Below are 25,160 nucleotides of genomic sequence, written 5' to 3'. Positions count from 1 at the left end.
CCAAAACTCACCCGAGCCACTCGGGACCGCTTCCAAATGCACCAATAAGTTTGTAAATATAATACGGACCTGCTTGAACTATTGAAACTAGTAAATCAATAACGAAACAACGAATCACACCCCAAAACCGAATTGAATCTCAATATGAACTTCAAGTTTCTAATTTGCTCCGAACGCGCTGAATAATACTTAGACTACTCGGAATGACACCAAATTTTGCGTGCAAGTCTTAAGTCACCATACGGAACTATTCCCAGGCTCTGAATTCTAAACAGACCTCAATTACTCCCAAACCTACTCCAAACCAAATTTAAAGAACTTTAAAACCTTCAAAGAGCCAACTTTCACTATTAGGCGCCGAAATGCTCCCAGGTCATCCAAAACGCGATCCGAACATACGCCCAAGTCCAAAATCATCATACGAACCTATTGGAATTGTCAAATCCCGATTCTGATATCGTTTACTCAAAATGTTGATCGAAGTAAAACTTACCCCTTTTAAAGACAACTAAGGAACCAAGTGTTTCGATTTTTACCCGAACCCTTCCAATTCCTAAACTAACCATCCCCGCTAGTCATAAAAAAGTAAAAGAACATACATGGAGTCTTATTTAGAGGAACGAGGTTCTAGATGGCAAAATGACCGATTGGATCGTTACACGGTACGTGGTGTCCTAGTTCGGGAGGAAGAAGGTATGCAATTTTCGATTTACTATGTCAGTAGAACTCTAGGAGATTCCGAATCAAGGTATCCTCACCTGGAAAAGTTATCACTTGCTTTGTTAAGCGCCTCCAGGAAGCTGAAACCGTACATTCAATACCACCATATATGTGTCGTAACCTCTTACCTACTGAGGAACATCATGCATAAGCCCAAGCTCTCAGTCCGGTTGGACAAATTGGCCGTGGAGATTACCCAGTATGATATCGAGTACCGACCCCGAACTACCATAAAATCTCAGATTTTGGCAGACTTCGGGGCCGACTTTATGCCGACCTTAATACCCGATGTCGAAAAGGAATTATTGCTCATCTTAAGGGCTAATTCGAGAATCTAGACCCTATTCACGAGTGGTGCCACTAACGCGAAGGGCTTCGGGCTCAGTATCGTGTTAAAACCACCCAAGGGAAGTATAATTAAGCAGTCAATTAGAACTGTAAAATTGACTAACAATGAAGCCGAGTATGAGGTCATGATTGCAGGTCTAGAACTGGCTAAGAGCCTTGGGGCCGAAGTGATCGAAGCCAGATGTGATTCCCTCCTCGTGGTAAATCAAGTTAACGGAACGTTCGAAGTAAAAGAGGAACGGATGCAGAGAACTTGGACAAATTGCAGGTGACCCTGCACCAATTCAAGGAATGGACTCTGCAGCATGTACCCTGAGATCAAAATAGTGAGGCTAATGCACTAGCTAACTTGGGGTCATCGGTCGATAAAATAAGGTCACGCTTAAGTAAACTCAACAAGTTTAACTTGGGATTGGAGAAACAAATACATAGACTACTTGAAGACTAGAAAATTGTCTTCGAATCCCAAATAATCGAGAGCCATGCACAGTAAAACTGTCAGATTTAGCTTAGTCGAAGGGGCATTGTTCAGGAGATCTTTCTTCGGCCCACTAGCCAGATGGCTAGGACCGGGAGAGACCAAATACGCCATGAGAGATGTTCACGAGGGCATTTGTGAAAATCATTCGGGGGCAGAATCCTTAGTTCGGAAGCTAATCAAAGTCGGCTACTACTCGATCGAAATGGAGAAGGATATGAAAGACTTTGTATGTAAATGCGACGAGTGCCAATGACATGCCCCGATGATCCATCAATCGAAAGAAATGCTCCACTTGGTTTTGTCTCCATGGCCGTTTATGAAGTGGGGAATGGATATCGTCGGTCCCCTGCCATGGGCACTCCGTAAAGCTCATTTCATACTACTCATGGCCGATTATGTTTCCAAATAGGTTGAGGCTCCGGCGTTCGAGAAGGTCTGAGAGAAAGAAGTCATTGACATCATCTGGGATCACATAATATGTCGATTCGGGATACAAACTAATATAGTTTGTTACAACGGGAAGCAATTCATCAACAGCAAGGTGAATAAGTTTTTCGAAGATCACAAGATCAAGAAGATACTAGCAATGCCTAATTACCCTAGTGGGAATAGGCAGGCGGAATCAACGAACAAAATGATACTCCAAAACATGAAAAATAGGATGACCAGTTCGATAGGAAAATAGAACAAAATCTTACCCTAAGTCTCATGGGCATACCGTACGACTTCGAAATCAAGCATTGGGGTGACCCTATTTTCTCTGGTCTACGGAGCTGAAGCTTTTATACTTGTCAAGGTAGGGAAACCGAGCCTCAGGTTTTAGTACGCTACTGAAGAGTCAAACGGCGAGGCCATGTCTATGAGCCTGGAACTGTTGGACGAAATGCGGGAGGCCGCCATGGTCCTGTTTACCGCCCAGAAGAAGCGAGTAGGAAGGTACTACAACCGAAGAGCCAACCTCCGACATTTTTAAGTTGGGGACTTGGTGTAGAGAAAGGTAACACTACACACCAGGAACCCAAACGAAGGTAAACTAGGCTCGAATTGGGAAGGACTGTATCGAGTTGTTGGAATAACCGGCAAAAGCTCATATAAACTCGAAGTAGGAAACGGTGTACAACTAGAAATAATTGTAACGTGGAATATTTAAAGCGGTACTACTGCTAAGGTATGAACTTAATTCCTTTCTAGTTTTGTTACATTATGGACTAACGGATGCAGGTACTCGGCCAGGGGCGGATGCGGCTATTAGGTTTGAAAGCACGGGTTGCACTCTTTTTCCCTTGAATCGGTTTTGTCCCGAAGTGGATTTTTCGGCAAGGTTTTTAACGAGGCAACAGTGAATCGTGCTACCTTAGTTTTGAAGACCAACCTTAAACTGGAATCGATGATCATTTGCATCAAACCAATAGTATACGAGCCCTCACAAGTTCGGCCTCGAATACTGGGTAACACTACCCCAAGATTTAGATCTTTGGCAAGGGAAAAAAATTTATATGTCAAAAGCTAAGGCTTGGTGGTTAGGATTCATTATAAGGTCAAACAGTCATACAAATCGTGCCAACATAGTCCACTCTAGCCGCAACATAAGGCTTATGCACCTCCGATCATGTACCTTGCACATTAAACAAAGAAATAAATCTCTACTTCCATTAAACCTTATTACTGCGCATTTCATCTCTTCGATCATGGATCCTAAAGCCCACGGGCTACCCCTACTCAGGGACTGACGACCGATAAAAATTCGGATAACCAGGGCTATCGAATCCCGGAGGCACCAAGCCTATTAGGTAGTGACCAAATACGAAAAGCTACGACCACCCTAAAAATGGCTCGGATACGTCCGAAGCCCGTACTCAGAAAGTAAGTCCCTTACGAAAAATCGAGTTATGTTAAAAGGTTACCCTCGGATAAAATATTGTCTAAGACACTTATGCATCTTAAAGGCTTTCACTTTTATCAAAGATTCGAAGCCACATGTAATCCAGAGTTGCCATCGAAATCGGGCCCCATTCGGGCCTTCGAAGAACGGATGCTCTAGACAACATTTGATTTTAGGCTAAGGCATAAAAATGATGTGTAAATAGAAAATTGCAAATATATGGTGGAAAGTAAAGATACGGTGTTGCCAAAAGGGGAAATCTTTATATATTCCAAAAGATATTTATAAAGGCACGATAAAATGGCCTCAAAATAAACAAAAAAGAAAATACACAAGGAAAAACTAAAAAAGAACTTAGGCATTTACGCCTGGTCTTCTCCAGGGCTCGACTCGTCACCGGAACCGTCAGAACCCTCGGAACCCTCGAAGCCTTCGAGACCCTCAGGCTCATATTGTTCCTTCGCCTAGGCCTCAAGTCTCTTGTCTTCTTCAATCTCGGCCGACAAGTCAAAACCTCGGGCATGGACCTCCTTGAGGGTCTCTCTTTGGGATAGCCGCTTTATGTACTCGGTCTTTGTCTATAAGCGGGCATTAGCTATCTCTATATCAGCCTTATACTGGGACAACATTTCCTCAATGTCGGAGGAATCAATAGAAGTTGCCTCAAACCTGGACCTCAGTGCGACATATTCTTGGCCGAGGGCATCCCGTTCCCTGATGGTTGAGTTCAGCTATGCCCGGAGTTCATCGTTTAGCCGAGACCAATTGTCGGCCTTGTCCCTTGACACCCCGAGTTGGTACTTGACCGACGCTAGCTCCGCTTTTGCAGCCTCTTTTTATGAAGCCAACAGGTCCATCCTGCCCTTCCACGCCTCGGTCGTGTCCTTGACCTCGTCCATCTTAGACCGAAGCTGGTTGATCAGGTCTACCTTCTCTTGGACTTGCGAAGTTGCATTGTTAGTCACCACGAGTAGCTTCTCGCTTTTACCCTCTAAGATCCTTACCTTCTCAACCAGGTCAGCATGCTCCCGCTTCACGGATAAGGCCTTCTTATGAGCCTTTTCCAGCTCGGCTCGGAGAATTGGGAGGTCCTTGAGATCCTCATCTTGTTGTTCACTGAGAGCCCTGTACATGTCCTTCTTCTCGACTTTCTCTTTAAGTTCGAACTTGAGCTGGATGGTCTCCAAGAAAGACCGAAGGAAGCTTTCATGGTAAAGTATTGAAGCCTAAAAAATAATGAAGTCATTACAATATGTCTAAAACTAAGCAAGATTCCCAAGGAGTACGAAGGGTAGGCACCTTACATAGTTCAGTGCCTGTTGCGCCTCATTGAAGAGGCTCGATATGCCTACTTCATTCATTTTGCCTAGTCCTCCTCAGTCACCAAGCAGCAAAGGTAGCTGGCTATGCCCACTGGAGCAGACAAGGCCCGGGCATCCATTAGGATAAAAAGAACGACCGTTCTCTTACGATCAAGGTCCATACTCGGGGTAGGGGATTTCTTCACTAGTTTTGGGCTCAAGCTCGGTTCGCCCGTTCCCGATGGCACATCCTTTTTTGGGACCTCCAGGTGACCAAGCTCGAAAAAGTCCTCCAACGCAGCCATGTCCATGCCATCGAAGAACGTGTTGAGGGAATAATCTGGACCCGATGCCATCTTGTTAGATTTCCCTTTACCCGCTTAAGCCTCTTCGAGCATGATGTCGGTATAGGACGGCGTCTCCACGATGTCAATGACACCAACTACCTTCTTCGAGATAAGAACGGCTTCTCGGGAGACCGCTACCTCTGTCTCTCCCTCTGGTTCTCGAGCTAGAGTGGGATCGACCACGTGGTCACCTTCCCCGCCGCCTGCTCCCCCTTATTGAGGGTCGACCAATGAGCAATAAACTCAAAGTCGTTGTCCTCGGGATAATCCCTGAGCCGGTAGAGGGAATTGGGGTCTAGTACCCTGGACTTAGAGCTCTTTTGCAAGTCGAGGACTAGGGAGTCCGGTACCCAAAAGGACGGGTGAATCTGCCCAAGGCAGATCTCTTACCTTTTGCAAAAGTCGAGAACTACGGGGTCCACCGGGGCAAGCATAAAGAGGTAAGTATAAACACTTAATTACCCCTCCATGTGTGTGGTGATGTCGTTAGGCTAGAGGACAACCACCTCGTTGCCCTCCTAGTTATAGTCTACTCAGACTGTGGGCAATGTTTCCTTAGTAACAGAGCATATGTACCTCCATACTCCCACGCATTGGTCCTGTTGACTGGAGGCCTTCTCGATATTGAAGTCGTTACCGATAAAGCAGCAACCAGGTACGAAGCTCTTCAAGGGAGGATCCTGGGCCACCTTAGGAATGATCACCTCGGCGTCTGTGGATGAGTTGGAAGATGAAGGATCAATTTGCTGAGGTATAGACTTAGAAGTTTTTGCAATCGGGATCTGGAAAATATGAAGGTTTGAAGAAAATATATGAAGGTTTGAAGGAAAAATATGAAGATTTGAAGATGGGATGAAGATATGAAGGTCTGAGTTGAACATTCAAAGAGAATGTATGAAGATTGAGGTTGAAGATATGAAGGCCAAAGGACCAACGCATGAAGATATGAAGGAGTTAAAAGGCAAGTAGATAATTCGAGGGTAAGTCTAAGAATTTTGAAATCGGGAAGTAGAGAAGTAAAAAAGGGTCAGAGCTTTTATAGAGAAGGACAATCAATGCGTGACGTTTCAAATTTGAAGATAGTCAACCAGTGGCTGACACATGTCCGAAGTCAGAACGATACGACTGATGGGATGTTTCGTTGACCCATCATCTCGGTTGTAACGTATGAAGGAAGGAACTAGGGTCCATCTATCGATTCCCATCATTTCGGTAAGCCTACTCTCCGGAAAACGAGGGGACTAACTGTGTACGGGTAAAATCGGGAGCAATGTATACCCCAATTGCCCGATGAGAGAACGGATGGAGAGAATGTGTAACACCCCGAAAAATTTCAAAGTACTTAAGTGTAAGGCCTGGTAAAATTTACAAAGAAAATAATGTTTCATGGTGCCGGACTATACTTACGTATTTGAGGAGGGCACCGTTCGAGGCTTTATATGGTAGGAGATGTAGATCTCCCATTGAGTGGTTCGAAATTGGGGAAGTAGATTTGATAGGGCCAGACCTTGTGCATCAGGCTATGGAAAAAGTTAAAATCATTAAAGAGCGGTTGAAGACTGCTCAGAGTCGTTAGAAATCCTATTCGGATGTGTTTCTGGGGCTCTCTGACAGGTGGATAGGCCTAATTACAAAAGAAACTCTAGCGAAATCTTTGGAAATTTAGGGAGTTAGTCAAATTTGGGGTTGCTGGTGCATGGTATGAAAGACTGAGTTGCATAAGATGCTAATAACAGAATTTGACCCTCATTCGAGGACGAATTATCCTAAGCGGGGAAGAATGTAACACCCCAGAAAACTTCAAAGTACTTAAGTGTAAGGCCTGGTAAAATTTGCAAAAAAAATAATGTTTCATGGTGCCGGACTATGTTTACGTGTTTGAGGATTATAGAAATTCTTCGCGGCGAGCAAGCTCGCCGCGGCTCAGACCTTTTGGGGTGAACAATGCACAGGAAAGTAAAGGAACATTTTTGACGGAAAAGTGCGTTTATGCGGTCCATTATGCGACCGCATAATCACTCTGCGGGCCGCATAATGGCCGCAGAAGTGAGCAGGAGAGGGCTATTCTGGAAGCAGCTATGCGGTCGACTATGCGACCGCATAACTTTTATGCGGTGCATTATGCGACCGCATAACAGTTATGCGGACCGCATAGTGACCGCATACACAAGCAGTTCTTTTGGCTATTTTTTACACCAATTATGCGACTGATATGCAGTCCGCATAACCATTATGCGGTCGCATATGCGACCGCAGAACCTGTTCCGGAGCTTCATTTTTGGGTTTTTAAAACTCGACCCTACTTCGTTAAATACACATTTTGGGCCATTTGTGAGAGATAATCTGACATTTTAGAGTGAGAGAAGGTGCCCTAGAGTGAGAAGGTGTTATCCAATAATTGTTCTTCAATTCTTGCCCAAGTTTTGGAAGATTGAGAAGGGAAACTCACTAGGTTTTCATCCTAGAGGTAACATTCTACACCCTAACCCTCAATTTCGAATTTTATGTGGAAATGGATAATAAGCAAGATAATTTCTGGGCAAGAGGGTTGGTTATTTTACATGCATGTGTTGTCAAAGGGTGTAGAAAGATTGTTGAGCTAAAAATGGTAAAGGTTGGGTTGTGGGATGATGGAATCCTCCATAAAAGGACCTTGAACCTTAATGCACACCTAGTGTTTGATAAAATGCTCAAATGAGCTAGAACCATAATCATCTTCCTAATTGTGGTTCAATTTGTTATATTTCTAAAATAGATTGAAGTTGCTAAGAATTCCGGAACGCTTTAGAGTTTAAGGAAGCTCAATTGAGGTATGTTGGCTAAACTCTTCTTTAAGAGTTGGAATTCTCATTATCCTTGTGAGTTCCGAGATGTTGATTATAAATCGAGTATTCCGATAAGTTTTGTGATGAAGATATATGTTCAATTTGTATTTCAAATGCTCTTATTATGTTGCATTATAAATTGAGGATGTGTCCCAAACTATGGATTACATACCCACATGTTATAATTTCTAGTCGTGATTTATGTGAAATGTATTATGCCAAGTTGTGTAGAGATTGTGATTGTGATACACCTCCACCCGCATACATTGGGGTGAGGCGGCATGACCGCTTTGTGTGGGGATTATGGTATAGAGATTGTGATTGTGATACACCTCCACCCACATATATATTGGGGTGAGGCAGCATAACCGTTTTGTGTAGGAATTATGATATTGTGGGACTACACCTCCACCCGCTTACATTGGGGTGAGGCAGTACGACCGCTTTGTGTATAGTTTTGGTATTATTGTGGCACTACCACCCGTATACATTGGGATGAGGCAGCATAGCCGCTTTGTGTAAGTTCTTAGTACTGTGGTTATCCACCCGAATACATTGGGGTGAGGCGGCAAGGCCGCTTGATTAGAGTTGTGGTATTGTACGTACACCTCCACCTGCATACATCGGGTGAGGCGGCGGGGCCGCTTTGTGTGAAGATGGTTACATATGATCTCATCTTAAATCCTATAAATGTTGTTCATAGCTTTTAATAAGCTTGCTATGGTTGAGACAGTTATCTATATTATTCTATCGCCGCACTGGTTCATCATAATTATCTTGTATTTCTAAATTCTTAAATTGGTGTTTAGTTTTCATACTAGTACTATTTGACGTCTTTATCCATAGAGGCTCTGTAGACATAGTGTGGGTTGTGTATTGGTGCAGGGGAAAGACAAACTATATTATGTTGTGGTTGTATTACTTGTCCATTTGAGACTTTAAAAATGATGAAACTATTGGTAAGAAGTTGGTAATTGCAGACATGACCACTTTATTGTTTAATTAAGGAAAACATATATTTTCTTTATTCATGAATGAGTTTGGGTAGAAGGAATCTAATAGGCTTGCTCGGTCGGGTTCACTCGGTTGAGCGCCGATCGCACTCCTCGATTTTTGGGGCATGAAAGAACGAATCCACGAGATTGTAATCAAGGTTAGAGACCCTTCGTATCGAGACTCGGGAAGAGTGAACGATTTGTCCGTCATCGGGTATCACTACTAGAAATTCGGGAAAAATCGTCCAAAAAAAACCGACCAAAGTTGGTCGGTAATGACCAATAAAATTACTGACCGAATTCGGTCGGTTTTTTAAAATGACCGGCTGAAATAACCGACCGATTTTGGTCGGGTTTTTTAATATTAATTTTAATTTATTTTAAATGAAAAACCGACCAAAGTTGGTCGGTTTCTTGAAAAATAAATTTTACGGGACTCAAAAATAGTTTCCCGCATTTTTGCGCCAAAGAAAACTGACAAAAAATGGTCGGTTTCATAAAAAAAATTAAAAAATAAAATATTTTGAAAAATCGACCAAAATTGGTCAGTCGATCGTGGTCGGTTTTTACCGAATTTCTAGTAGTGTGTGGTAAAACGATGCGCCCCAAGCCAAGTATAAGTTCTAAGACCTCGGGAGACAAGGTGAACGGTTGTTCATGATAGATAGAGGGTTGTGATACTCGCCCTCAACCGGATATCACGGCGTGAATCTCGCTCGATGTCGATTATGGATCAGTAGTTACCGGGAAGAGAAGATTTTTACCGTTTTTAGACTTTTACTAGGACTGAAACTCTCTTACTATATAAATGAAAAGTTTTTCTTTAGTTTGACACATTGTAACACGCAATTCAAGACAATAAAAGTTTATTTTTACTTTCTAGATATTTGATGTATGGCTATAATTCTATAGTTTCGTACATTATGTGCCTTGCATTTTACATGCTTTAATGATAAATTACACTTTATTTGTGCATAATGGAGTCTATTTTATGTGTAGGTGAATTGGATATGAAAGTAGAGCAAAAGGGATACTTAAACGTTGAAAGTGTGCTCGAGAACAGTGAATAGGAGAGACCTGGCGAGGCAAGCCAAAAGCCAGGCTAAACCAGACTTTAGCCTGGCGAGGCTAGCCTAACGCCTGGAATTTGGCTGGCCTCGCCAGGCTAAAGCCTGGTCCAGCCTGGCCATAGGTTGGCCTCGCGAGGCTAAAGCCTGGTCCAGCCTGGCCTTAGGCTGGCCTCACCAGGCTAAAGCCTGGTCCAGCCTGGCCTTTGGCTAGCCTCGCCAGGTCTCTCCTTTTCACTGTTCTCGAGCATACATTCAATGTTTAAGTATCCCCTTTGCTCCACTTTCATCTCCAATTCACCTACACATAAAATAGACTCCATTACGCACAAATACAATGTAATTTATCATTAAAACATGTAAAATGCAAGGCACATAATGTACGAAACTATGGAATTATAGCCACACATCAATACCCCACACTTAAACATTGCTCGTCCTCGAGCAATCAAACTACACTTATAGATACGACCTTTTTAAGCAATTCTCCTAACTCATTACACCAAGAAGTTTTAAAATAGTTTAACCACACAAGTGTGACATCTTCGCTTCAAGATTCGACTCACAAATACCATGCCTTATTCACAATTCACTTACTTACTCTGACATGGATGTCAACAACATTACCTTTCCTTTATGAATCATATGCCCTCACCTAATCAAAGAGCTTAGTTCCATACACCATGAACTTTAAGAACATAGGAACTCAAGATAGACAAAATTCACTCGCTCTCAGAAATAACATTCATATGCCACAAATAATGCATCATAGGCTTGCCCGTAGTGTAATACTCTACTAATTGAGTTCATTCAGTCTAAGATCAAATAGGACTTTCATTGGTTGTAATGTAGGCTGCGGGTCGGGTAGGATACATTTGGATATGAGTGACTACACCTCCCTTAAGCACTTTAACACACATCCCATACTTATGCCAAACCAAACATTCCCCCTTCACTTCAATTTATATTACCCCATATTTCTTTTAGTATAATTATAATAAGAGTCGCCACTTATCAAAGAATATTCTTTTTCCCAGCAATACCACTATTTTTTTTCCTTTTTCAATTCAAGCGGCTCTTACTTTTTTAAAACAGTTCACCTTTCTCCTTATTTCATTAGTTTCACTCAAAAACCAAACCAACCACCCCACACTTTAACTTTTACAAAGTTCATAATAATTTAAGTGCTCATTAGAGGTGAAAAGGTTCAAATAGATGATTAATTCAAACAATTAGGTAAGGCTTGTAGTGTAGTTGCTAAAGAAATAGAATTACAGGCTCAAAGGGGTTAACTACGTTACATAACTTTTAGGTGGGTAAACTATATATATCTGGCTTAACAAACAAACGCCTATATCACTTCTCAGATTGAACAAGACTACTATTTCGCTTTGCACACACACAGAGAAAGTTCTAGATATCAAATGCAATGCACAGAATACATAAAAAACTCACACACGCATGGCACATAACTCACTCAGGATTGGTTTCATCGCGACACTCCAGTCAAAGCAGTTAAGCAAAATTAGGAATTTACGATTTAAGGTACTTATGCGAGAGTCAAAAACCGAGTCTAAGCGTCACAACCATAGTACTAACTATTCTCAAGGCATAACAAAGCTAAGAGATATTGCTACAATTAAATGCATAGCTTCGTGGTTCCTACTCCTAAAAATTAAAACTAACTACGCCCGGTTCAGCTAAAAGTCCCTGGAAAAGAACCGCGGCCCAAAGAAAAACCAAGGGGTAAGGGTGGCAAGTGGGCCGGTCCAGGCCCGGGACCGAGGGCCAAACGGGCTAAACGGGCCAGGACCGTTTGGCCCGGTTTTAGCGAGCCTGGGCCGGTCTCGTGGGCCGTTCCTATGATTTGGGCCCGTCAGGCCCGGGACCGTTTAGCCCGCCAGGACCCGGGACCGGCCGGGTCCCTTAGCGGGCCATCCCAACGGCTATTTTGTTTTTAAAAAAAAAAAACAATTTTTTTTTAAAAATATAGCCGTTGGGCTGTCAAAAATAGCCGTTGGCTATTTATAAAATAGCCATTTAACCCCCCAAACTTTTTTTAAATATATATATATATATATATACATACATACTATTAGTAACTTTATATTATATATACATTTAATATATATACTATACTATATATACATCTTATATATAGTATATAAGATGTATATATAGCTTATCGAATTATCGAATATAGTTTATATATATATATATATACATCTTATATCGATATACTATATATACATCTTATATATATATATATATATATATATATATATATATATATATATATATATATATATATATATATATATAATATATACTATACTATATATACATCTTATATATAGTATATAAGATGTATATATAGCTTATTGAATATAGCTTATATATATATATATATATATATATATATATATATATACATCTTATATCGATATATTATATATACATCTTATATACTATATATATTCGATATTAAATATTATATATATTCGATATTAAATATTAAATATTAAAATTTAGGATGTTAAATAAAATTTAGGTCACAATTCTATAATAAAATTTATAAAGTTTTGCTTTAGATATTTTTTTTAACATCCTTTTGTCTCTAATAACTATTTATTTTTTTTAAAAAAAAAATATATGTTGGGCCCACTTAATCCACTTAGCCCGTTTAATTTGGGACCGGCCCACTTGGCCCATTTAGGCCCGGGACCGGCCCACTTGCCAGCCCTACCAAGGGGGAATTACTACACTACCTGCACACAAAAAATCTTTTTGGTATTTTATTTTGACTTACTTCTCTCAAGAAAACTATTTGGGAGATCCATCGTCAGGATGAGTCCAACTTTTTTTTTTTTTAAACGGCACTAAATAACTAAAACACATAGCCAAATCAATTACTAAACTACTAAAACACATACTAAAACAATTAACACTAAATAACTAAATGACTAAAATTAACCATGTACAAATCCCCACCCAACACTTAGATCATGCATTGTTCTCAGTGCATGCACAAAATGACAAAACACAAAAAATGAGTAGGGTGTAAAGAAACTCCCTGATCAAGCAATGTCTTCATCCTCTGACGCTCTCCACTCCTCATCATGTTCGTCCTCTTCATCATCATCATCATCATCTCCCTCACCATCTGACTGCTCTGGCTCAGCTTTAGACTGCTCTGGTGTGTTGATATCCTCATCATTGGGGAGTCTGTATCCATCTCCTAACCCAACCAGCTGTTGGGCATGAGCATTGAGCGGGTACCGGTGCTCCAATTCAGTCCTCTCCTCAGATGTGGCTTGTCGACCTCCTATCTTTAGCTGCAAATCCATCATCCCATAGAGATGTGCCATAAAACTATCATCCCGAGCATTGCGCTCGGTACTTGTCAACGATGTCATGACAGTCTCTTCTTTCAGCCGGAGGCTAGTGATGTCCGTTTGTCGTAGGGGCTGATCGATAGTGTGGTCAAATGCTGGCTCCTCCTCAACCTCCTCCTGTCTTAAGTACTGAGTTAGAAAATTGGCAAATGGCATTCGATCGATCTTTTTACTCGTTCTGACTATAGACATCTGGTAGCGGATCAGATGACCCACATTTACCCTTTGACCCGTCATGAGGAAGTAGATTACACAGGTCCTCTCACGGCTAATGAGTGTGTCATGATTGCACGGCAGGAGCCATGCATTTATCAGTTTAAGCCACACTTGAGCCTCCGCCCTCATCTTCTTCTTGGGACATCTCTTGTGCATATTAGTTATCTTATCCCGGACCCATGATGCCGTAGAATCGGCACCACAAAGCATGTGTCTCAACTCTCTGTATGTAGGCCGGCGAATGAAGTGATCCAATGGCTCCACAGGAATATCCGGAGCACCTAAAAAGTTACATATGGCCGTGGGTGAAAAATCTATCAATCGTCCACGAATCGGCACCAACTATTCAGTACTCTGAGTATCAAACTCTGCATAGAATTCTCGGACTAAGTTGAGATTAATGTTCCCTGTGTTCTTGAATACATAGCTCAACCCTATATCCTGAATGCTTTTCCAAATTGCCTAATACTTCGCTTTCAAGCTGCGTTCATTGATAGCTACTTCCAGGTGCACATGTTTAGGCCTACAACGCCTGTACCAATCCTTAGTATGCGGTGGTATGTTTTTGATGCCAAACTTCCGTTGGCCTTGTGGTTGTTGACGCATAGCTGCTATAGCTGCCACAACTTGTACTCCACTTAGATTGGAGGTAGCTTCCCACCCCCCATTTTCTCTTCTTTTGGGGAAGTGCTAAGGTCGCCTTTACTTTAGCCGGCGCAGTGGAAGTAGCCTTGGCTTTGCCTGTATCTTTTCTGGGAGGCATCGTTGTTCCTACACAAATAAGCAGTAGTCAGATAAAACTGCATTACACACTACACACATAATTTTTCCCGACTTTCCGAGGTTACTCAGACTTCACCTCGTCTTTTCTTAATATTAGAATCAAAGAACAATACATGGGCTACCCGCGAGCCACCCCACACTTAAGATTTTATCTTGGTGTATGACTTCATAACACTAGTCTATTAATCCCGGAGACTCGGGCTCCAATGGGGACAAGGAATGCCATTGAGGCATTATATCAAACACTTAACATGCATTAGTGCCATGGGATTTATTATGGACATGAGGGATTGCCTCATCCTCCCAAATCGGCTTGGGGGTTCCGTACTACCACATATTTTCATAATCGCAGCACCATTCCTATGGGGTTTCATGGGGTTAGGGCACACAAACTCAATACCACAATGAAGAACAACCACCAATTTTTGTGTGTAATTGTATACCTATACCTCTCTCAAAATTACAAAGGAAAGAGATTAAATCATACCTTTGAAGCTTTTGAGAGGAGGAAGCTGCCTGAGAATTTCTGATTAGTGTAAAAGAATAGCAAGACTAAACTTGACTTCAATGGTGATGGGGGAGACCACTATGGCAATGTGTTGTTGAGTGTTTGTGGGTGAGGGCAATTCATGCAGTGTGTTTGGTTGAGAGCAACGATGATGAGAAGATGTGTGTGCTTGTGAATTTCTTTTCTAAAGCTTGATGTGTTTTTGGTTTAAGTGAGGTTAGGGTTGTTTGTATTGTGTTCAGTGTTTAGGGTGTGTAATGTGAGGAGGTTAGACTAAAATAACTTAAACTGGGCCGAAATAACTTACCTGGCATCGCCTAGTCCAGTACCTGGCGTTAGCCCGACGTCACCAGCCTAAGGCCAAGCAGACCCTAGCGTTAGCCAGGCGTTGCCAGCCTAAGGCCAAGCAGACCCTGGCATTAGCCAGGCCTCGCCAGCCTAAGGCCAAGTAGAACCTGGCATTAGCCAAGCGTCGCCAGCCTAAGGCCAAGCAGAACCTGGTGTTAGCCAGGCGTCGCCAGCCCCATCGCCTGGTGTACATCAGGTGATGCTGAAACCTCGTTCGACTTGCCTAACTCACCTGCAAACTTGTTAGTACCTAAAAACAAAACAAAACAAAAAGGAAAAATTCTAACTACACTAACAATCAACTACGAATTGGATTGCCTCCCAACAAACGCCTGATTTAACGTCGTGGCACGACGCAGATAATTGCACTTAAGGCTCGCTTAACCTTGGTGGCTCGAGCAAATGAGTCACCAACACTACCTTCGCATCTTCCATGCCCAAATAATGTTTTAATCTATGCCCATTGACTCTAAACGTGCGAGAGTCATTTGATACAGCAATCTCTATGGCTCTGGTAGGGTGAATCTCTACCACACTAAATGGTCCCGACCATCGTGACTTTAACTTACCCGGGAATAACCTCAACCTCGAGTTGTATAGCAATACCTTATCTCCGGTTTAAAACTCCGCTCAAGAATATTTTTATTGTGCATTATTTTCATTCTCTCCTTGTATAATCTTGTGCTCTCAAAAGCGTGGTAACGAAATTCATCAAGCTAGTGCAGCTCTGTGACTCTAATTGTGCCCGCAGCTTCTATATCAAGATTCAACTATCGCAGTGCCCATAAAGCTCTATGCTCCAACTCCACTGGTAGGTGACATGCCTTCCCAAATACTAATTTATATGGCATCATACCAATCGAAGTTTTGAAAGTGGTACGATAGGCCCAGAGTGCATCATCTAACTTTCTTTCCCAATTCGTTATTGTAGCATTCACAGTCTTTGTCAAAACACTCTTTATCTCTCTATTCGACACTTCTATTTGCCCACTCATTTGTGGATGATATGGGGTGGCAACTTTGTGACGTACACCATACTTTTCTAATAGCTTTGCGAAGGCTCGATTACAGAAGTGAGTGCCTCCGTCACTAATTTTTGCCCTTGTAGTGCTAAATCGGGTGAATATATTCTTTCTCAAAAAGCTAATTACTCCCTTAGCATCATTTGTCGGGAGCGCTGCAGCCTCCACCCATTTTGACACGTAGTCCACAGCTACAAGTATGTATTTGTTGCTATATGAGCTGACGAAAGACCCCATAAAATCGATTCCCCACATGTCAAACACTTCTACCTCTTGAATTGGGTTCATAGGCATCTCATGTCGGCGGGAAATATTCCCAGTTCGTTGGCATTCGTCACAACCTTTCACCCATAAGTGTGCATCTTTGAATCTGTCGGCCAGTAGAAGCCCGATTCCAGCACTTTGGTGGCGGTTCTTACTCCCCCGAAGTGGCCACCATATGGTGATGCATGACAAGCCTGCAAAACAGAAGATTGGTCTATCTCGGGGATACATCTCCGAATCATGTTATCAACACAAATCCTGAACAGGTAAGGCTCATCCCAATAATACATGTGACAGTCACAAAAGAACCTTTTCTTTTGAACAGAGAAAAGATCATAGGGGACAATACTGCTTGCCAGGTAGTTTGCAATGTCTGCATACCATGGCGCTTCCTCCAATGTCACTGCTAGCAATTGTTCATCTGGGAATGTCTCTATTATATCTTCTACCTCGAATTTCTTTTCAGATCCCTCCAACCTTGAAAGGTGGTCTGCCACTTGGTTCTCTCCCCCTTTTCTATCGCGGATCTCCAAATCAAATTCTTATAGCAAAAGAACCTAACGGATCAAGCGTGGCTTTGACTCCTTCTTTGCTATCAGGTACCTAAGTGCTGCATGGTCAGTATAAACAATCACTTTTGAACCAATCAAATAAGACCTGAATTTCTCGAATGCAAACACCACAACCAACATCTCTTTCTCAGTCACGGTATAATTGAGTTGTGCACCGCTTAGCGTTCTACTTGCATAGTAAATTGGGTGCACCAGTTTGTCCTTCCGCTGCCCCAGGACTGCTCCTATAGCATAGTCACTCGCATCACACATGAGCTCAAATGGTTGCTCCCAGTTGGGTGCAACAATGATTGGTGCAGTCCAGTCTCCTTTTCAGCTCCTCAAATGCTAACCTGCAGTCATCAGAAAACACAAAAGAATGATCCTTTTCAAGGAGTTTATATAAGGGCTTAGCAATTTTAGAGAAATCCTTGATAAATCGCCCGTAGAACCCGGCGTGCCCAAGGAAACTTCTTACTGCCTTAACTGAAATGGGTGGTGGCAACTTCTCAATCACCTCAACCTTAGCATGGTCAACTTCAATACCCTTACTGGACACTCGATGCCCCCAACACTATTCCTTCTTGTACCATAAAATGGTACTTCTCCCAGTTCAGCACTAAATTTGTCTCCACACATCTTTTTAACACTCTTCTTAAATTGTGCAGACAGTCTTCGAACGAATCCCCTACCACAAAGAAATCATCCATAAAGACTTCCATAATATCTTCAACCATGTCAGTGAAAATGGCTCACATACACCTCTGAAAGGTGGCCGGTGCATTGCATAAGCCAAACGGCATTCTCCGAAAGGCAAAGATGCCATACGGACAAGTGAATGATGTCTTCTTTCTATCCTCAGGGGCTATGGAAATCTGATTATACCCCGAATACCCATCCAAAAAGTAGCAATGAGACCTCCCTGCCAGTCTATCCAACATTTGGTCAATGAATGGTAAAGGAAAATGGTCTTTCCGGGTGGTTGTGTTCAGTTTTCTATAATCCATACAAATTTGCCAACCCATAACTGTACGAGTTGAGATCAGCTCATTATTCTCATTGGGCACTACAGTCATTCTACCCTTCTTTGGCACACATTGAACTGGGTTAACCTAGTTACTGTCAGATATTGGGAAGATGATTCCCGCATCTAACCACTTGATCACTTCTTTTTTTACCACTTCTTTCATGTTGGGGTTTAGCCTTCTTTGATGTTCTTTGGAAGGTTTGTGCCCATCTTCCAGTAGAATCTTATGCGTATAAAATGTCGGGCTGATCCCCCTAATATCTGCAATGGTCCAGCCAATTGTAGTCTTGCATTCCATTAACACATGCAAAAGTTGTTCTGCCTGCACATCTAACAAACTAGATGAGATAATAATAGGTAAAGTGGATTTAGGTCCCAAGAAAGCCTACCTGAGGTGAGATGGTAACGATTTTAGTTCCAACTGTGGTGGATCTTCAATTGACGGCTTAGCTGGAGGTGTTTTTCTTTCTTCTAAGTGTAAGGGCTCGAATTCGAGCTCTCTTTTCGAGTACCCTCGCCCTTCAAGGGCCAAAACCCACTCTGCCAAGTTTTCACCATTCATTTCTTCTAAGTTCATGAGGCATGCTGCTAGAGGGTCTTTTGTATTCAGAGTCTCATCTTCCTTCTCCAAGATCATATCCACAGTTTCTATCAGAGAGCAGTTAGCAAACTCACTGGGTCACCGCATAGATTTCTGCACGTTAAACGTTATCTCTTCATCGTTCAATCTCATCTTTAGCTCTCAAGTTTCACAATCAATTAGGGTTCTCCCAGTGGCCAAGAATGGCCTTGCCAAAATTATGGGAATCTCCTCGTCAACCTGGCAGTCTAAAATGACAAAATTTGCTGGGAAAACAAACTTCCCCACCTGTACTAATACATCATCAAGGATACCAAAGGGCCTCTTCACTGTCCGGTCGGCCAACTATAATAACATAGACGTGGGTCTAGCTCTTCCAATGCCTAACCTTTTGTAGATAGTCAAGGGAATCAAGTTTATGCTTGCCCCCAAATCACAAAGTGCCTTAGCAAATGCATAGTTGCCTATTGTGCATGGGATTGTGAAAATCCCTAGATCAGATAACTTCTCAGGTATGGGTCTTGTCACAATAGTACTACATGTCAGAGTCAGTGTAATCGTGGCCAAGTCTTGAAAGTCGAACTTACGAGACATCAAGTCCTTCATAATATTTGCATAACTAGGCATTTTCTTTAAGGCATCAATCAATGGAATGTTTACCTGAATTTGCTTCAACATCTCCAAGAATTTCTTATATTGCTCATCTTTTTGATATTTGGCCAATCTTTGAGGGAAGGGTACTGGAGGCCACTTCTTTCCTGTGATTTGATTTTGAACCTGCTCTGGCACTATTTCTGCTGCCTTCTCTTGCTCTGACTCAGTTTCCTTTGCGACTTCTTTTCTTTGCTTGTTTCAGCTGGCGCATATTGTACCGTCACCTCTGTTAACCCTGTTGAGTCATCTATCTCGATGGGTACTGGCACAAGTATTTCAGTAGGCCGGATTTTGTGAGCCATCTCTTGCTCCAGATATAGGTCTCTACCATTTCGTAGACTCACTGCCATAAGCTGTTTCGGGACCTGTTATTTTGGATTAACTTGTGTATCTGCAGGTAGTGTCCCTTGGGGACGATTGTTTAAGGCCATAGAAATCTGTCCTAATTGAATCTCAATACCCTTTATTGCTGATTCATGCGAGTCTACCCTCTATTGCATTTTTCCCGTGGACCCAATCAATTGTTGCAGCATTCTGTTGTTGCTGTCCAGCATTCCCTCAAGTTTAATAAACCCATCATCTGGTTTCATAATCTGTTGTTTTTGAGGTTATTGATAAGTCAGCTGCTGATTTTGCTGGATGTAGCCCTGTTGCCTTTGGTAAGGCGCAACTTGACCCATTGGTCGCATAACTCCAGGATTATTGTTGTTATTATACTGCTGCTGCGCTGGTCTATATTGTTGATTATGTTGACCCCAATTCAGACCACCTTGACTCTGACCCCCATAGTTGGCTACATAATTCATGTCTTCATGATATTACTGGTTTTCACCTTCCGCACTCCACGAGCAAACATATGGTTGATTAATGCATGGTGTACATAAGTCCCCATTAGTTGTGTCAACTATGTGAACCTGCTTCTTCTGGCCTGATTCATCAATCTTTTTGGTAAGGATACTCATTTGTGTCATTAGAGTGGCCACATCCTCAGCTATGGAGTTGTTTGGGTCCAACGCCACTGAGTGAACTACCAGAGTGATCGTGGATGCTCTTGTCATCCATCCTGAGTTTTGTGCCATCTTATCAAGTAGGATCTTGCATTCTGCGAATGTTTTACTCAGAAATGCTCCATCTGCTGAAGCATCAACATTGGCCTTTAAGTTGTTAGCCAGTCCCATGTAGAATCTCTGTCCCAACATCTGATCTGGAATACCATGATGTGGACACTTAACCAGCATGCCATTGAACCTCTTCTACGTTTCTTGTAGTGATTCAGTTGGTCTCTGCTTGTAGCTCAATATATCATCAATCTGTTGGGCAGTTTTATTTGGTGGGTAGAATTTGTTCAAAAATTACTTGACTAATTCCTCCCAAGTAGTGATGGAATTTATGGGGAGTGAATTAAGCCAAGTCTGAGCTTCTCCTGTTAGCGAAAATGGGAATAACGAAATCTTTATTGTGTCCGGTGTTATGTTAGGTTGCCTTTGCGTTAAACATATTGACAGAAAATTCTTCAGGTGCTGCTGAGGATCTTCAATGTGTGACCCTGAGAACAGTCCCTTGTTCTGCAACAAATGTATCATGTTATTTGTGATTTGGAATGATTCTGCTTGTATCTGAGGGACTGCACTTGCGGTTTTCAGATTATCGGCAGTGGGTTGTGCCCAATCATATAATGTTGTTTCTGGTACAAGAGGCACCATACCCCGAATGCTTGGTTCATTCTCATTGTTTCTGTTGTTTATTGAATTTTCTATTCCGTCAGCCATGTTTGGTTCGATTTGTTCTCTCGAGTTTCGTTGTTGTTTGCTTCTCTTGTTTGCACGATTTAGTGCTTTGAAAACTTTCTCATGATCTGATATCGCTTCAAGCAATTCACCAGTTCTTGAGGAATTTCTAGGCATGCACTTGTAACACCCAAGACTACAAATATTAAAATTTTAATGTATTTAGTTTAGAATGGAGAAAATTGACTACACTAAGAATTCTAACACTTCTTTTAGCTGCAATTAATAACACCGTCGTTAATTCCCTTGTTAAGAACTTTGCTCACTTGTACTGTCCTTCATTCACGATTGGGCTCGAACCGAGTGTCCAATAGATGACGAGGTCGCTGTTCAATCTAAGATCAGGCTTGGTCATAATATTGCGATTGGTTTGATCGTTTATTTCATCTTTAATTCATTTATCTGTTATTCTTAATTTTTCGTGTTGAATTAAATTACGTATTATTTAAACCACATACAAATTTAATTATTACCTAATTTTGGGATAAAAACCTTCCAAAGTTCCTCATTGAGTAAGTGGCAAGACCTTTATATGCCAATAACGATAGCATACAAATTGAAGTTTAGTAGTTTGATTAACTATTATAACCAGAGCTGATCTAAGATTCAAACTTGATAAATTCAAGCACTAACGTATTTCCTATTAATGAGGTTGCCTCACTTTTGACATTATGAATTCATAATTAATATTTGTTTAATTTTTAGTGATTGATAATTAATATATGAGTGGGTAAACTTTAGTTTACAAGGGTAAAGAAACGGATAATATTTTGTTAGAGGCCTTCTTTATTTTAGTATTTTTCACGCAACTGCAACCTGCCGGCTTAGCTGTATACCGTACGATCAATCGATGGAATATGATAATCCCACTAAATGATTTCCCATACCCGTCAAACACCAAAAATAAAACAACATTAATACCAAACGGGAAAAACTACAAATGGTTAATTGTTTAATGTTCATTAAGTCTTCACTTTGGTCATCATGTATTTTAAATATTCTCAACTTTCTAGAAATTACCATATTTTATTTTTGACAAGGTAGAATGTCATTTGACAAGTAATCATGCATTATACCAGTTCTAAAAGAGAAATGGTCTCATATGACCAATTATAGTTGGAACATATGAAAATGACACCACAAAAATTTCTAGTATTCAAAATTTTCCGATTTTTTTAATTTCTTTGTAACAATCGATCTCTTGTGAAAAACATTATGTAACTAAAAGTACATTTGTGATAGGCTGTATATAGCAGATCTCTCCACTCTAGAACCATCTTCATGTTCTGTACAAAGTTAGATGATATCGACTTGTATATGAAATTATTGAAGTAATCCAAGTTAATTATACTTTTTCTTGTTTCCTTGGTTTATACAAAGTTTGTCATACATATATACAGAGTTATGGCTGCCATAGTATAAATAATAAGGGAAGGAATCAAAGGGATTTCCATGATTATTAATGGAGAGAGACCAGAAAATTCCAACTGTATTACTCTTTCCATGGTTAGCACAAGGCCATGTGACACCTTATTTGGTGTTAGCCAAGAAATTAGCACAAAGAAACTTTCACATATATTTTCTTTCTACCCCCATAATTCTTGAATCCATTGAAAAAAACTTAGCCAAACAACCCTCAAATTTATGTATACAATTAGTGGAATTTCATTTACCATCTTCCCTGGATCTTCCTCCTCATTATCACACAACCAATGGCCTACCTCCTCATCTTAACTTCACACTTATCCAAACTTTTCAAATGGCTTCCTCAAATTTTTCCACCATTGTTGACACTCTAAACCCTAATTTTATCATATATGATAGCTTCCAACCATGGGTTGCAACCATAGCTTCTTCACGTAATATTCCTGCTATTCATTTATACACTTCGGGTATAGCTACTTTTTCAAAATTCTATCATATTCTCCAAGAAAATATTAGGGCAATTAATTGTGAGATTAATGAAATTGCTGCCCAGGATTTAGGTGAAATAGATAGGCAGAAAGCTTTAGGAGGGATAGCCCTAAAAGCCTTTGAACAATCTAATGACATTGTTTTGGTCAATAGTTGTAAGGAGATTGAAGGAAAGTACATTGATCATCTTTCTCAATTGTCCAAAAAGGAGATAATACCAATTGGTCCACTTATTCGCGACGCGATCAATGAAGAGGAAGGCTTAGAGATCATACAATGGTTAGATAAGAAAGATGAATCTTCATGTGTTTTTGTTTCTTTTGGAAGTGAATATTTCTTGTCAAAGAAAGATATTGAAGAGATAGCTAAACGGCTTGAGCTAAGCCTAGTAAACTTCATTTGGACTATAAAATTTCCTGCAGGTCTCACTACCACAATTGAACAAGTTTTGCCACAAGGTTTTCTTGAAAAATCAGAGAAAGGGATGGTTCTAAAGGGATGGGTACCACAAGATTAATGGAAGAACTTGGCCTTGGTTTGGAGATTTTGAAAGATGAAAATGGAGAGATTAAAAGAGAGGAGGTGGCTAGAGGAATAAGGAAGGTGATGGAAAATATTGGAGAAGTCAAGAATAATGTAAGAGAAATGAAGGAGAAGATTAGAATGAAAGGTGAGAAAGAGATAGATGAATTGGCTAGAAATATTAAAGCCATTTTGAAGTAGTGATTGGCCATTCATGGCTTAGACTTTGCTACAAGCTTATTGCAATCGCATAAAGAAATATTTTTATGATTGTATCGTGTTTCAGAAAGTAATTTCCACGTCAGCAAGTTAAGCTTCAAAGGATTACGTATTTAGGGAAAGTCAGTCGTGTATTTAGGAATTCAAACTATGTATTATCTATAATATTCCTAACAGAGCTTCACTTCCCTAATATAAATTGGACTAGTCTTCATTGTAACACCAAAAGTCATCTCTTTATCGTAGTAGATTTGATCATAATAACCTTTTTTAATAACGTCGCCAGTTTGCGCGTACGTCGACTAGGTCTATGAAATATCTGCTATCTCCCTCAACTGACTATATATATATATATATATATATATATATATATATATATATATTAGCTAGTTATATATTTAATATCTTAGCGATCATGTATTTTTTTCTGATAATGACAAATTTAAATTTAGTATGTCCCTCCCAAATACTTTTCTATTGCATGTGTCATTTTTTAATCTCTGATTTGCTACCTGATGATATTATCTTTTCATTTAATTAGTGCATCACATCAATATAGTTAGCCTATATCTGTGGAGCTTTTCTTCTTGTACAGTACAGCATGTTTTAGCGTTTCGCAGTAGACTTAGCACGTTAAATCTGTCAAAGTCGAAAAGATCCATATCTAATTTGTCAAACCTTTTCTTCTCCAAATTTACCATGTGGCCATGTTAACACGAAAAACATACTCTTAATGAAGATTTTAAATGACCATTTTTCTTTTGTATTAATTGACTTCTACAAATCGATGGTGTGAAAAAAATCAAGTGAACTTATAGCACATGAAAATCTGAAATTTCAGTTTTTTGGCCTTAAAATGTCAAAAAATGAGGAACGATCACGGCGAAGCGATGACTATTGTTCCTTAGGTCATTTTTTATGGGCCGGCAAAATTTTAGGCGATTCGGGTTCGGTCGCCCAGATGCATGCAGATGGAGTAGGCTATAGCACACGAAAATCTAGAATCGGGCAGAATTTTAGTTTTTTGGCCCTAAAATGCCAAAAAACGAGAAACGATCATGGCGAAGCGATGACTATTATTCCTTAGGTATTTATTGATGGACCAACAAAATTTTAGGAGACTCAGGTCCGGTGGCCCGGATGCATGCAGATGCACATGAAAATCTGGGAATCGGACGAAATTTTAGTTTTTTGGCCCTAAAATGCCAAAATCTTTGCATGCATGCAGATGCACATGCATGCAAATGGTGTGGGCTATAGCATATGAAAATCTAAGAATCAGGCTAAATTTCAATTTTTTGGCCCTAATATGCCAAAAATGAGGAACAGTCATGGAGAAGTGATGACTATTGTTCCTTAGATCGTTTTTGATAGGCCGCCAAAATTTTAGGCAATTCGGGTCCG

At 40.8% G+C, this 25,160-nt stretch overlaps 1 pseudogene; it reads left to right on the top strand.

Moving 5' to 3' along the window:
• The first annotated feature begins 22,398 nt into the window (after positions 1-22,398).
• On the top strand, positions 22,399-24,083 carry LOC107826333 (mogroside IIIx synthase-like; annotated as a pseudogene).
• The last annotated feature ends 1,077 nt before the right edge of the window (positions 24,084-25,160 follow it).

The sequence above is a fragment of the Nicotiana tabacum genome, chromosome 14, assembly GCF_000715075.1.
Source record: "Nicotiana tabacum cultivar K326 chromosome 14, ASM71507v2, whole genome shotgun sequence".
NCBI lineage: Eukaryota > Viridiplantae > Streptophyta > Magnoliopsida > Solanales > Solanaceae > Nicotiana > Nicotiana tabacum.
This window is presented reverse-complemented; position numbering and strand designations above follow the sequence as displayed.